This window comes from Eurosta solidaginis, chromosome 1, assembly GCF_040869045.1.
Source record: "Eurosta solidaginis isolate ZX-2024a chromosome 1, ASM4086904v1, whole genome shotgun sequence".
NCBI lineage: Eukaryota > Metazoa > Arthropoda > Insecta > Diptera > Tephritidae > Eurosta > Eurosta solidaginis.
In genome coordinates, this window is record NC_090319.1 from 314,221,298 (window position 1) to 314,237,370 (window position 16,073).

The 16,073-nt window shown below is 35.3% G+C and overlaps 1 protein-coding gene across 4 annotated transcripts in view; it reads left to right on the forward strand.

Moving 5' to 3' along the window:
• Positions 1-613: 613 nt before the first annotated feature.
• The window catches only part of slo (calcium-activated potassium channel slo), a 415,764-nt gene continuing 400,304 nt past the window's right edge, over positions 614-16,073 (forward strand). Inside the window, exon 1 of one of the 4 annotated variants that reach the window (XM_067761569.1) lies at positions 614-992. The gene's annotated coding sequence lies outside the window, so the exon portion shown is untranslated. Of the gene's footprint in view, positions 993-1,046; positions 1,260-16,073 lie in introns of those variants that run through there. The other 3 variants (XM_067761567.1, XM_067761572.1, XM_067761573.1) reach the window with 3 other exon arrangements.

Genomic DNA, 16,073 nt, shown 5'->3' on the forward strand with positions numbered 1-16,073 from the left:
ATTTTAAAACTCAAAGTTACTGAATAGGGCCCCTGATAGAGCAAGTCTGAGGCCAGATTTAGATTCAGCGCATCATAAACCTTCGGAAGTATACAGTGTGGCTTCTGGGTCTGAATGTAAGTTAAATTTTGTCGGCCTGTGTAATTTTAGACAGGGACTGAAATTACGCTTCAGATACACTCCCAAAAATCAAAAACTGATGAAAAATTAGCTTAAGCAAAATTAAACAAATAAGCTGACGCTCGTGTAGTAAGCCTTAGCTTGTTTAAAATGCGAAATATTTCACAACTCGTGTGAGAATTTCCTTAATTAACAGCGATTACTATGATTTCACGTTTCTATGCAGAAAGAATTAAACAAAGCAGATTAAAAAATAATAAAAGAGAGAAACAAAGGAATTCAAACAAAAGTCGGTTGAAAAACAAATTAACAAAGATTATTTAGTAAACAACAAACTAAAGAACGAAATAAACACCAAAGCGGCAAACAAAGCCTGTAAAAATTGCATACGTTGTTGCTATAACGAAACTAAATCGGGTGAATTCCGAAAAAGCTCAAATACACACGACGACAATGTGTCAACGATGGCCTGGAGAAAGTCGAAAGTCTGCACTTTTCAGACTTGTATCCGCTGCCGTTGTGAAAGGTTCGTTACGTGTTTGCGCTGCGTGGACGTGTGTGTGTTAAAGCAGATCAGTGAAAAAATTGTGCCAGAGAATAGAAAATCAAATATTCTTATAAAATATATAAAAATTTTATAAAAAAAATTAAAATTTATGAAAGAAAAGCAATTTAGCAAGGAAATGAGCTAAAAATTAAAGGTGAATAAGTGTTGAAAGAGCTGCAAGCAAAGCAGTAAAAAAATTTGAAGAGATGAAAAAAAAATTTGCTGCGCAGAATTGGTGCCCTAATTTCAGCAAAAAGGCTGTACATGAAGAAAAATTTATAAAGCAGCTGAAAAATTCATTGTTTTAGAAAGAAAAGCAGTCGAGGTAGTGAAAAATTTAAAAGATTTGTGACAAAATTAAGAAAAAAAAACAAAAAAAAAAAAAAAACAAACAAAAAAATATTTAAAAATATTATTTGCAAAAAAAAACCCAAAAAAATTATATACATTTAGCATTAAGAGCAGCAGCTTTGATTTAATATTAAAACAGTATTTTTTTCCTTTTATTGAACAAAAGCAAAATTTTTCAAATTAAAATGCAGTGAAAATTCTCAAGAAAAGTTTCGTTATGTGTGTATTTGGTAGCGTGTAGGTATGCGTGTACTTATGTATATGCGTTTGTACATATTTATTGTTGGCTTATATATGCATGCACGCCTGCATGTACATATATACATATGTATGTAAAGGTTCACTTGTTTGTAGGGGTGTATTAGAGCTTCGTGACTAGGACAAATTTTTTCGTCGTTATTTTTTTGGTATTATCGTGCGCCTTGCCTTGCCATACTTACCATGCCTGCGTGTCGTTGAAATTGAAACGAAGGTAACAAACGTGTGAGTAAGCCAACAACGAGTAAACGAGCGGAAGCTCAACGTTAGTGCGACAGATACTGCTGTTTAAATATTGTAATTACTTCTACTATAAAAAGATAGATGTTGAGAGTTATTTTGTTGTACAAATCACAAAACAAAACAACATGAAATGCTGTAGTTGCTTTAAAAATTAAAAATTATTTTTTTTATATTATTTGTTCCTTGGTCGTTTTGATTTTTATTTTTGTTTCTTTGATGACTTCAAGCAGAAAACGTTAAACGGAAATTGAAGGAAATAAAATAAACTTTACCTAAATATAATTTCATTTGAATATCAAATATCATTAAAACAAAGTGTTCTAAAATTAAAATATTTAACAATTTTGAAAACACTCATATGTGGTTTTATCGCTTCAAGTTTTCCCACTCAAAAAACTTGATACCTCCATTACTTTGCGTTTTTATTGGTGCACTTGCTATGAAAAGGCAAAGACCGACAAATTAATGAACTGCAATGCTCCAGGGCTTCGAAATTTTGCTCCTTTTTTCTTGAGATTATTTTGAATAAATATTACCCCTTACAAGCTTCTATTTACAAAAAAAATTTAAGATGATTCTTGCGGCATTTGTTCAGAATTAAACGAAAACAAGTAAGGAAGTCAAAGTTCGGGTGAAACCGAACATTAAATACCCAGCTGTACACTTGAAATGCTGCTGTTGTTTGTTTTGTGTGCTTAATAGTGTTACAAGGCTTTGCAATAATACACATACATATGGTTCTATTCTGAATTAATTTTTCTACGAGTTATGGCTCCCGAAACATAGAAAATCGCTTAGGCATAAAAGGGGCGGTACCACGCCCATTTTTTTAAAATTGAATTTATTTCTATTTATTGTTATAAATCCACTTGAGAAATGAAATACCATTGATATAAATATTTTTTTGCAAAGATATATCTTATTTTATTCGTCCACGACCCTTCTAAAAATCTATTATATAAAAGTGGGCGTGGTCCCTAACCGTGGCAACCTCTCTGCTGAATTTTGTTAAGATAGGTTTAACGATTTTTGATTTATGTTTAATAATATTTGTAAAATTTTGTAAAATTGATTTTATCACAAGTGGGCGGTGTCACGCGCATTAAAAAAAATTTACAAACTCTTATCAAGATTCTCAATATCAGTAAACACGTCAAATTTCAACATTCTAGGTGTGTTATTTACTAATTAATCGGGTTATATGTGTTTTCCAAAATGTTATATATATAAAAAGTGGGTGTGGTTATCATCCGATTTCGCTCATTTTTAATACCAATCTGTTCTGGGTCCAGATAAGCTCGTGTGCCAAATTTGGTGAAGATATATCAATATTTACTCAAGTTATCGTGTTAACGGACAGACTGACGGACGGACATGGCTCAATCAATTTTTTTTTTCGATACTGATGATTTTGATATATGGAAGTCCATATCTATCTCGATTCCTTTATACCTGTACAACCAACCGTTATCCAACCAAAGTTATAATACCCTGTGTACAAGTACAGCTGGGTATAATTATAAATATTTATATATAAATGAAGATACATTTTCTTATCAGCTACTCACAACCTTTAAAACTGTCGCAATTTTTTGCATTAAAAAATGTTTTCGTCATTTCGTGGGGCTTTGTTTTTCGGCTTTGAAGATTTCGAGCTCCAATGCGCTTGCTTAACTAGTTTTTCGTGAGCTGAGTTTTGAATTGCATTCATACTGGTCACTAATCGAGTTCTGTTGAGCGAACCTTAAAATATTCCACACAGTTTGGAGTAAAAACATATAGCATACGTATGTAACTAATTGTGTACAAAAGGAATAGCAACAAAAAGGCAATACTTAGAGACAATTTATAAAGCGTGCAGCGGGGCATTCATACGGCTGAGTGGATAGAGGCATCTAACTTTACGCCAGTATGAATGCAGGGGACTACGAGTTCCAAACTCACCTCCCGCAAAGCTAGCTGATGAAGAAGTGAAATTCAGAAACATGTCGTAGTATATATATACATTTTATAATTCTGTGGTCACAAAAAATCATCGCCTTAGTCCTATCCTTGCTCATCACCAAATTTTTCTCTAATATCAGCAAATAAGTTTATATGAAAAATAGGTAAAAAAAAAAAAATAAAATAAAATTCATTCAATGTAATACTTATTTGAATGGTCTTTGTAGTTTTCTCTATTAAAACACTGTGGAGCCCAATTCCTCATACCAAATACAAATTTTTTAGTATTTTATTCACTATCCCTATTACTCCACAAATTTGTGTTCACAATTTTCCAGTTCTATAATGCCATTTTTGCTTCGCAAATTTCAATATCGGAGAACAATAATACATTTTTTCACAACAAAAAACCGTTGCGCATTTAATTTTTGCTTTATCAAATACCTAATGAAGTCAAAATAAACTTTGATAAACTTGCTTCGTTTTTATTTGTCTCTCTTGCTGCAGTCATCGTTGGTGGGAGCTAATGCAAGGAATGCAGCCAACACTGAATTTTCAATTTTACCAAATACCGTATAGTCACTTCTAATATTTTGGCCTAAGTCTATTTTGTTGCCATTTAAAGAATTGATTTTCATTTTTTAAACCATTGTGACCAACCCTATGCCTACTTGTTCTAAACGAATAAGCCTTTTAGTGAACCTATATTTTTGATATATGGGTCACACTCATCGTAATCTTCTAATTTTTTGTGTTTCGGTCACTTAGATTGAGACGCAATCAATCGTAGCAAAGTGAGCAGGGTAATTTTAGAATTATTTGGGAGCTATTTGGTTGATTGCGCGACTGTTTTAAGGATCACAATGGACATTTCTTTTTATTTGCAGTGATTCGGGATCATCTTCGGATCATTTTGGGATTGTTATCGAAATAACCATTTCGGGATATTTTTTGGATTAAAAAATAAATAAACTCTTGGCGATATTAACCTCCGGAAAGATTTCAGGCCGATCTGCTCTTCTAATTTGCGTTTTATGCCTTTTTAATTTTTCAATCAAATCAATCAATTCCAAAATAAAATGGCGGTAGGCGGAGCACGGCGGCCGCCAAATATATTTGGCATCGTTTCTGTTCTATTAAGGGGGGGGGGGGGGGGGGGGTGAGATTTTCGGGGCTCTTTGGGTCAGTTCGGTACCCTTCCGGGAATATTTGTAGATCACTTAAGGATTATATCGGCGCCGTTTCTTGATTGTGTCCGGAACTGATTTGGGACATTTCCATATAGCCACAGAACTATTCAGGAATCATTTCTGGATTGTTTTAGAAACCCCTTTAGGGATTGTGATCCAGATCTTCTCCAGCTGCTTCGGATCAGTTTATTGGCTGTTTTCGCAATAATATCGCCGTATAGTTAGATACATATTTCGGAATGTTTCTCTATTGTTTTCGGAGCCATTTTAATGATGGTCCAAAATCTTATTGAAAGGATTGCTATGGAATATATGTATTTCAACTGTCGCCGAATTATTTCGAAAGTTTTTTCGGAATTATTTTAAAATCATTTCGCAAAAAGTGTTTCAGGGGAGTATTGGGCGTTTCGATTAAAAAAAAACTTCTTTAGATTAATGCGGTTTACCACCTCACTATTTCGCCAGCCTGTGCGCTATAATTTCGGGATTTTTTTGTGCCTGTCTTATATTTGTTTACCTCTTGCGGTCTGGGCCACGTGAATAGGCTAGTATAGTGTTTGCCAAGGCCCTGCAGCTAATATCTCACTTCTTATCTACTTAGATCATCTTGGGTGAACATTCAAATGTTTTTGAAATATCTTGATGGCCTTTATTATGAATTTTTTTTAATGTAAGTAACATATTAAACTTTAACCCTCCGTGGTGTTGACATTTAGTAATCTCGCATTTTTTAATTTCTTTTCCTATTTCTTATTCGCATATTTATGGCTTTATATTTAACATTCTTTACCCTGCAAAAACTAGTGCGATTAAACCCTAAAAAGAGCGGTCTCCGATTGATCTCTTTTGTCTACACTGGGGCATAGTTGATACCCTCTAGTCCCTTTTGAGTACAGTTAAGATTAGTTACGTTGAAATCTATGGAGCCCAATCTAAGAAACCTAAAAAAGCGACAACGAAGTGAGTTAAATAAAAAAAGATTATAAGTTATTCATTCGAATTATTTAAGAAAAACGCGGAGCCCTTTACCGAACCTAAATGACTTGGACCATATATGCCATTATCGTCGACCCATATCTCTTGGTATGAGTTGGGGACTTAATAATTTTTTTACATAGGTATCTAACAAATTTTTGCAAGTTTTAATAATGTGTTTAAAATGTACATAACCTCGTACTATACGAAAACTAAACACTTTTTATAGAAAAAAGAGATTAATCTGCATTCGTTCCATTATGGGTACAATTAGTGTCTTCATAGGACATGCTCAAAGAAAATGGAACAGTTAAAAGCATACAGAGAAATCAAAACTGGCATTAGTCGAATATTTCTTTGCGACTCATCTCGGACTCATCCTAGACTAATCGCATTTCTTGCAGGGTACATAAACATATACTTATCTATTCAAAATACCCCTCGAGTAATTTCTACTACATTCTTTACAATTTTTATACATCCATACTTTCCCTTTCCGTATAATTTTATAGGCGTTACAACGTACTCCATTTCATTTCCTTTTTATTTATGTTCAATGCTCACCCAGATCAACGCTCCCTAATTTTACTTATTTTTGCGCCTATTCACTCCCATTTCCTTATTACTTGTTTTGCAAGCTCGTTAGTTCGCTACGAGTACACACAGATAAACATATATACCCATTCCCAAATAAAGAGATAAAAGAGGACAATGCGCCTACTACAGCTCCGCGCACCTCTAACGTTCATCAATTTATTTACATACACACATACTTACATACACAAATGTTTCCCCCATATTTATATAGTAACCGAATTACTGACTTAGCTGAGAGTTGCTTTTAACTTTATTTTTTTATTTTTTACAGCTTTTGACATTTGCTCGTCGTTCGTTAGCTGCGCTTCTCATCTTACAGTAGATATTTATAAGTGTTGGATTTCAGTGTAATCACTCCCTCTCACTCCTTGACTCAGTTTGAATGCATCGTTCGAGTTTGAAACCTGCTTTGTTACTTTGACATACCTGTGTTGTCTATGCGAGGGCAAGTGGGTTTGCTAATACATACGGACATATGTAGGTGCTTACCCAGTAAGAAATTCAATAAGAGTTCATTGTTTATTTACATTCTCAGGTCACTGGTATACATATCCATAGATTCATAGGTTAAGTTAGGATAAGAGGGCGTGCGTGGGAATTTCCCTCCCTTCCACTCCAAGACATTTTTGCCCATTGTGAGTACTCGCAGTGAGTAACGGGTAGCGGCACATTCGTCAAACAAGATTACTTCCTAGTGATCCTCAACGATCTCCTTTCTTTATCTGATGAACTTAAGTGGGAGTGTAAGATCCACTTTCCCCACCTTTGCCTTACGCACTTACCTCTGCCAGAGTGTCGTAAAACCATGCGCTTGTATGCAGACCTTAACATCAGCAGAGAAAGTGTTGAATCGACTTCTCTTCCTCCTCATTCTGCAGAAGGAGCTTGTTAATATGCGCTATTTGCAGAGCATTGGGGCAATAGCACAATGAGCTGTAATGACACCCGTAAGCATTCTCATTGCAGATTTGTTTAGCTGGAGAAGGAAGCTGGTTCCTTTCCTATCCAAAGAACACTCATCATAGATATTCCCTAGCTGATAACCCAGCCGTGGTCGAAATCCAATGCCTTAAATATCGCTAGGGACCCACCACAGGGAGACATTTAGGTGCTTTATAGACACCAGGGAAGCTCAACACCTCCGCACGTTATGCGACCACATCACTTTGGGCCCTAATGCTTTTAAGACGGTCTAGCTGTTGCATTGATGTCTTGGACCGTACTATCCTGGAGCAGTCTAGTTGCTCTCTCAATTGCCTGCAAAATACTGCAAAGGTCAGTATGATTTATTTACATACAAATGCTTTGAGTACTGGGGCTAGTCCCATTTTCTGTTTTCGAGCCATCAATGTAAATTGTAATGTCCCCACCATTGTTTAAGCCTTCCCCTCAATTCTCCCTTGAAGGATATATTATGTTTTGCACCTGAAAGTCTAAAACGGCAATAATATGTTTGGTATCGGACGCTAGGTAAGTTGTGATTCCATTTAATCGTTCCCTTTTTATGTAATCTTATATCCTCGCGTGCCCGAATGCGGTTGAGTTGGATTCTCTTAACTTCAGTTTGACTTCAGATTCAGTTAACACAACTTCAAATTACAATCTGCTAAGACAGTTAAATTTGCTGGGAAGCGGTTCATGGCAGAAATACAGCCTTAGGGCTTCTCAGACACCTGGGATTAAAACCTGGTCCAGTGCGGATTTCTTCAAAGTAAGAAGAACTTATTAAACTTAACATGCAGGCTGTTTTTTTCGAAACCGGTGTCGATACCGTGGATTAGAAAATCGTTAGTCTTCAAATATTTCTAAAGACATGAGTCCTCTATTTCGTATCTTCTTGTAAATAATAAAGTCGCACACACTTTGTGTTTCTGCCATCAATCTACTCTTGAAATAAATAACTTTCCGGCAGGGAACTAAGCCCATATATGTATGTATGTAAATATACATTGGGTTCATCTATGTATTTGTGTTGATGTGAATCGCAACAACATGTAAAGCAATGCACGGAAATCCAATTTCAGTGTATTCCTTTCCCATTTTCCATTTCCTTCATTACAAATTTGTTGTAAAAAATATATTGCACAAACATACAGACATTTATACATATACATACGTATACAAAGATTAATTTGTGCCTAGTTAATTTCGTGCCTAGTTAATTTTGAATCAAACTAAAAGCGATTGGGACGACGCAAACCTTGAACCAAATGCATTGAGTCACGCTCCTTTCTTTAATTCTTTTGTAAATTTTTACATGTTTTTTTATTCTATTTTGTTTCTTAAATTCTCAGTTAGTTACCAAATTTTTTTTTATTGATATTTAATTTACTTGAAGTATAGGTTAGGTTAGGTTAGGTTTAACTGGCCGGTCCATGAGGACCTCACATAGACTGATTGAGTCCGTAGTGTTACCAGAAGTTTGTTTTAACGACCAAACTGAAAAACCCTATCAAAAACCAGGACCTATGTTATAAAATAACTCCGTCCTCTTGGCAAATACTAGAAGCTTCCTAGGACTTAAGCCACTTGCTGCTTCTAGATCTGACAGCTGTATCACTCCTAAGAGCTTACTTGAAGTATACTTAGTTAAAATATTTTGGGGATTAGTTCTCTTATTTAATTGAATTTAAAAAATAATTAGCTTTCATATTGATTTATGATCATTTAGCTTATTTTACCTTATTTTGATTAAAGTCAGTACGTGTTATTCACTTACACTTAAAAATCAATTCATTCACTTTTTATACTCAGTTGAGCAGAGCTCACAGAGTATATTAAGTTTGATTGGATAACGGTTGGTTGTACATATATAAAGGAATCGAGATAGATATAGACTTCCATATATCAAAATAATCAGGATCGAAAAAAAATTTGATTGAGCCATGTCCGTCCGTCCGTCCGTCCGTCCGTTAACACGATAACTTGAGTAAATTTTTGAGGTATCTTGATGAAATTTGGTATGTAGGTTCCTGAGCACACATCTCAGATCGCTATTTAAAATGAACGATATCGGACTATAACCACGCCCACTTTTTCGATATCGAAAATTTCGAAAAACCGAAAAAGTGCGATAATTCATTACAAAAGACCGATAAAGCGACGAAACTTGGTATATGAGTTGAACTTATGACGCAGAATAGAAAATTAGTAAAATTTTGGACAATGGGCGTGGCACCGCCCACTTTTAAAAGAAGGTAATTTAAAACTTTTGCAAGGTGTAATTTGGCAGTCGTTGAAGATATCATGATGAAATTTGTCAGGAACGTTACTACTATTACTATATGTACGCTTAATAAAAATTAGCAAAATCGGGAAGGACCACGCCCACTTTTAAAAAAAATTTTTTTTTAAAGTAAAATTTTTACAAAAAATTTAATATCTTTACAGTACATAAGTAAATTCTGTCAACATTCAACTCCAGTAATGATATGGTGCAACAAAATACAAAAATAAAAGAAAATTTCAAAATGGGCGTGGCTCCGCCCTTTTTCATTTAATTTGTCTAGGATACTTTTAACGCCATAAGTCGAACAAAAATTAACCAATCCTTTTGAAATTTGGTAGGGGAGTAGGGGAGTAGATTTTAGACGTTAACTGTTTTCTGTGAAAATGGGCGAAATCGGTTGATGCCACGCCCAGTTTTTATACACAGTCGTCCGTCCGTCCGTCCGTCTGTCCGTTAACACGATAACTTGAGTAAATTTTGAGGTATCTTCATGAAATTTGGTATATATGTTCCTGGGCACTCATCTCAGATCGCTATTTAAAATGAACGATATCGGACAATAACCACGCCCAATTTTTCGATATCGAAAATTTCGAAAAATTAAAAAAGTGCGATAATTCATTACCAAATACGCATTAAGCGATGAAACTTGGTAGATGAGTTGAGCTTATGACGCAGAATAGAAAACTAGTAAAATTTTGGCCATTGGGCGTGGCACCGCCCACTTTTGAATGAAGGTAATTTAGAAGTTTTGCAAGCTGTAATTTGGCAGTCGTTAAAGATATCATGATGAAATTTGGCTGGAACATTACCCTTATTACTTTATGTCTGCTTAATAAAAATTAGCAAAATCGGAGAACGACCACGCCCACTTTTTAAAAAAAATTTTTTTTAAATTCAAATTTTAAAAGAAGAGTTAATATCTTTACAGCATATAAGTAAATTATGCCAACATTCAACTCCAGTAATGATGTGGTGCAACAAATTACAAAAATAAAAGAAAATTTCAAAATGGGCGTGGCTCCGCCCTTTTTCATTTAATTTGTCTAGGATGCTTTTAATGCCATAAGTCGAACAAAAATTAACCAATCCTTGTGAAATTTGGTAGAGACTTGGCTCCTAGGACGATAACTGTTTTCTGTGAAAAAGGGCGAAATCGGTTGAAGCCACGCCCAGTTTTTATACACAGTCCACCGTCTGTCCTTCCGCTCGGCCGTTAACACAATAACTTGAGCAAAAATCGATATATCTTTACTAAACTTAGCACACGTACTTATCTGAACTCACTTTATCTCGATATAAAAAATGGCCGAAATCCGACCATAACCACGCCCACTTTATCGATATCGAAAATTACGAAAAATAAAAAAATGCCATAATTCTATACCAAATACGAAAAAAGGGATGAAACATTGTAACTGGATTGGTTTATTGACGCAAAATATAACTTTGGAAAAAACTTTGTAAAATGGGTGTGACACCTACCATATTAAGTAAAATGAAATGAAAAAGTTCTGCAGGGCGAAATAAAAAACCCTTGAATTCTTGGAAAGAATACTGTTCGTGGTATTACATATATAAATAAATTATCGGTATCCAACAGATGAAGTTCTGGGTTACCCTGGTCCACATTTTGGTCGATATCCCGAGAACGCCTTCACATATACATCTAAGGGCCACTCGCTTTTAAAACCCTCATTAATACCTTTAATTTGATATCCATATCGTACAAACACATTCTAGAGTCACCCCTGGCCCACCCTAATGGCGATATCTCGAAAAGGCTTCCACCTATAGACCTAATGTCCACTCCCTATTAAAATGCTCAGTAACACCTTTCGTTTGATACCCATATCGTACAAACATTCTAGAGTCACCCCTGGCCCACCCTAATAGCGATATCTCGAAAAGGCGTCCACCTATAGACCTAATGCCCACTCCCTATTAAAATGCTCAGTAACACCTTTCGTTTGATACCCATATCGTACAAACATTCTAGAGTCACCCCTGGCCCACCCTAATGGCGGTATCTCGAAAAGGCGTCCACCTATAGACCTAATGTCCACTCCCTCTTAAAATGCTCAGTAACACCTTTCGTTTGATACCCATATCGTAAAAACATTCTAGAGTCACCCCTGGCCCACCCTAATGGCGATATCTCGAAAAGGCGTCCACCTATAGACCTAATGTCCACTCCCTCTTAAAATGCTCAGTAACACCTTTCGTTTCATACCCATATCGTACAAACATTCTAGAGTCACCCCTGGCCCACCCTAATGGCGATATCTCGAAAAGGCGTCCACCTATAGACCTAATGCCCACTCTCTCTTGAAATGCTCAGTAACACCTTTCGTTTGATACCCATATCGTACAAACATTCTAGAGTCACCCTTGGTCCACCTTTATGGCGATATCTCGAAAAGGCGTCCACCTATTGAACTAAGGATTACTCCCTTTTAAAATACTCATTACCACCTTTCATTTGATACCCATATCGTACAAACACATTCTAGAGTCACCTCTGGCCCACCCTAATGGCGATATCTCGAAAAGGCGTCCACCTATAGACTTAATGCCCACTCCCTCTTAAAATGCTCAGTAACACCTTTCGTTTGATACCCATATCGTACAAACATTCTAGAGTCACCCCTGGCCCACCCTAATGGCGATTTCTCGAAAAGGCGTCCACCTATAGACCTAATGCCCACTCCCTCTTAAAATGCTCAGTAACACCTTTCGTTTGATACCCATATCGTACAAACATTCTAGAGTCACCCCTGGCCCACCGTAATGGCGATTTCTCGAAAAGGCGTCCACCTATAGACCTCATGCCCACTCCCTCTTAAAATGCTCAGTAACACCTTTCGTTTGATATGGCGATATCTCGAAACGGCGTCGACCTATGGAACTAAGGATCACTCCTTTTCAAAATACTCATTAACAGCTTTCATTCGATACCCATATCGTACAAACATATTCTAGAGTCACCCCTGGTCCACCTTTAGGGCGATTTCTCGAAAAGGCATTCACCTATAGAACTAAAGCCCATTCCCTTTTAAAATACTCATTACCACCTTTCATTTGATACCCATATCGTACAAACACATTCTAGAGTCACCCCTAGTCCACCTTAATGGCGATATCTCGAAAAGGCGTCCACCGATAGACCTAAGGCCCACTCCCTATTAAAATGCTCAGTAACACCTTTCATTTGATACCCATATCGTACAAACAAATTCTAGAGTCAGCCCTGGTCCACCTTTATGGCGATATCCCTAAATGGCGTCCATCAATAGAACTATGGCCTACTCTCTCTTAAAATACTCTTTAATACCTTCCATTTGATACACATGTCATACAACCACATTCCAGGGTTACCCTAGGTCCATTTTCCTACATGGTGATTTCCCTTATTTTGTCTCCATAGCTCTCAACTGAGTATGTAATGTTCGGTTACACCCGAACTTAGCCTTCCTTACTTGTTTTAATTAATTTCAATTTATTTTATTTGATTTTAAATAATTTCCCTTTTTCATTTTATTTAGCTTTATTTTATTTTGTTTTATTATATTATATATTATTTTTTTATTTTGTTTAATTTTGATTTATTTTATTTTGATTTTATTTTATTTCATTCCATGTTATTTTACTTTTTTAATTAAATTTTATTTTTTAATTTGTTTCATTTTATTTAATTAATTTTTTTTTTATTTATTTTGTTTTGTTTTATTTTATTTTATTTGGTTTCATTAAAATTTATTTTATTTTATTTTATTTACATAACTTTAGCGTGGATTGCCCTCATAGCTTTTTAAAGTGTAAAAACATTTATAATTTTTATTTTTTTATTTTAATAATTTGGGAAAAAATTCAATTTAATTTAGTTAAATTTTTTTTAAGTTTATTTTATTTCATTTTATTTTATTTTATTTTATTTTAAGTTATTTTATTTTATCTTATTTCATTTCATATAATTTTCTTTTATTTTATTTTAAATAACTTATTTTTTTAATTTTATATATGTATGTAAGCTCGGCCTTAGATCTCTTCGGAGGTTATCGCGCCTTACATTTATTTATTTATATGTATGTATTAGAAATACTGCTAGTTAGCTTCATTTATTGTAGTATGGGTGCTCCTTAACCTGAATTAACGGCTTAAGCTCAACTTCACCAACAAAGATTTGTTTAGCGCCCTAATCCACATACATACTAACTTCATGTGTATACATATACATACATATATCTATGCATATAAATGTGACTGTTTACTTGTTTAAAAATGTGACCCGCTATTTTATATCGGTCACACAGTTATTCTATATAAAAACAAGCTATGGCATGTAAACATGCTCCTAAATGGATATGTGTGTGTGGGTATGTTCGGCATGGAAACTAGGACAATGTGCGTAACTTTGCGTAACAACACATATTTGACATAGAAAATGAGCGAGCAAGTAGGCGAGTGACCAGATGAGAGAAGAAAAAATAACAAAATACGAATACTAAGAAACTTAACTGTCGCCGCATTGTCTGAACGTATGCGTGTGAATAGCCTTATCATATAAAAGAAATAAACAGCACAAAATTGGAACTTTATGCTTTTTTTTTTACACGTAGATATGTAACTACATACTCCTATTCATGTACATATATCAAAAGTATCTGGGTGACACCGCTTAGCTTGCCATGACTTAACTTCACCTTAGAAATTCTACAGTTTCGCGATGTTCAGCTATAACTTATTCACTTTCTAAAATTAAGCTTAAACCTTAAAATAGTTTCGGCCGTCCAACAATTTACTGATGTTAAATTATAGCTAGGTGGGCGACCGGTCCCATATCGAAAAAAAACTATGTATGTTAAATACCTTTCAGATCGGCCTGTAAGGACCTCATTGAACTACTTTCGTCCGATTAACACAGCTCCACTGGCTCATGGCAGGCACTGATTTTCCTGGTCGGTTATGGCGAATATAGTTCCCAAGCACTGGACAATTCTTATTGCTGCTCGTGATTGCGATTGAGTTATCTTATTTTACATTCAGTTCTTGCCTTGTTTCCTTTAATCGGGAATATCATCAGATCTTGGCACCGACTTAATTGACGATTGTTGCTGTGGTCATAAATGTAAACAGTCTACGGCAGTAATTTGTACCACTGCCGTAGGCTGATCGGTGTCAGGAAGGCTCCGTTCAATTACAGCCGAGTACTCAGGTTAACTCAACATCGCCGGTTTGGGCATATCAGTCTCTCCTTTTGCAGAGTCCACGGGCACAGAAATTTTAAGGGATATGATTTTGCTGATGAGATGGCCAGAAATGGTTTTAAAATCGATATAACTGGCCCACCTCCCGAGGAACGCATAGGGACACGAGTTGGTGTACCAACCGGGGATAAAGGTGGAGTACCATGGCCATGTTTGGATATGAAAGGAATACCCTTCTTTTTCAAACTAAGCAAACATAAAGCGAGAAATACAAGCTCCTTCCTAAGATATTGTCAATGACTTTTTGAAAACGAATCAACAAGTCCATAATTTGTGGATAATAAACCGCAAACTTCTTCTATAACAGATGCTATCAATAACGTGTCGGCAACAAACCAATAGCATTAACAAGTTGATAACTTTTCGACAACATCGATAACTTTTCGATAATAAACTGATAGTAAACCGACGGCACGTCAATAATAATTCGCCAGTAATTCGCTAAATGTCGATAACACGTCGCTAATAAACCAATAACATGCCGGTAATAAAGCGATAACAATAACAGCCCGCCTATTTTTCTTATACACGAATTATTCTAAACAATGCCACAATAACTATTATGGTACCGAATTGATCACGAAATAGTAGCTAATATAAAACCAAAATCATTTCGAAAAGGCTCCGGAGCGATCCAATCCATAATTATTTCAAAGTAGTAGAAATCCCGAAGTAGTAACAAAATGATCCCGAAATAGTCGTGCAAACAGTTCCGAAATTTTCCCAACATTTCATAAAATGATCTCGAAATAGCAGCTAAAGCAATACCGAAAAAACGAAATATAATCACCAACGATTTCAAAATAAGCCCGGAATAATTTCAACATTAAAACAAAAAAGGCTCGAAACTATACCAAAATGATCCACAAACATTCCAGAACTGATCTCAAAATAGTCCCGAAAAAAGTCTGAAAAAATATACAAACGATGCGCAGTCGACGTGAGATTCCCCATTACCGAAACTTATTTCTATCGAAAAAAAAACCTTTGGCAATAAATCGCACTTAAAGATCTCAGTGATAATGAAAACACTTTTAAAAATAAGCATTAATCACTGCGAAGGACCGAAAAAAATTTAAAATAAACATATCCCCTCTTTGCTCTGTGAAATCGGTTGTTATCCGCCATAAATCGAATTGCTTTCTTTGGTGAATCTAGGAGTGCACACAAGATGACTCAGATTTTTAAAATTAAATTAAATTTTAACTGTTTATCTTGATTTTAGCTGTTTATTTTAATATTTAATTGAACGTAGCAAAGACCTGGCTTGCAGCTACATTGTTTAGGTGCACCATGGCGTATGACAAATATATATTCTATACTTATAACTTTAAACGAGCAATCTTGTTTGT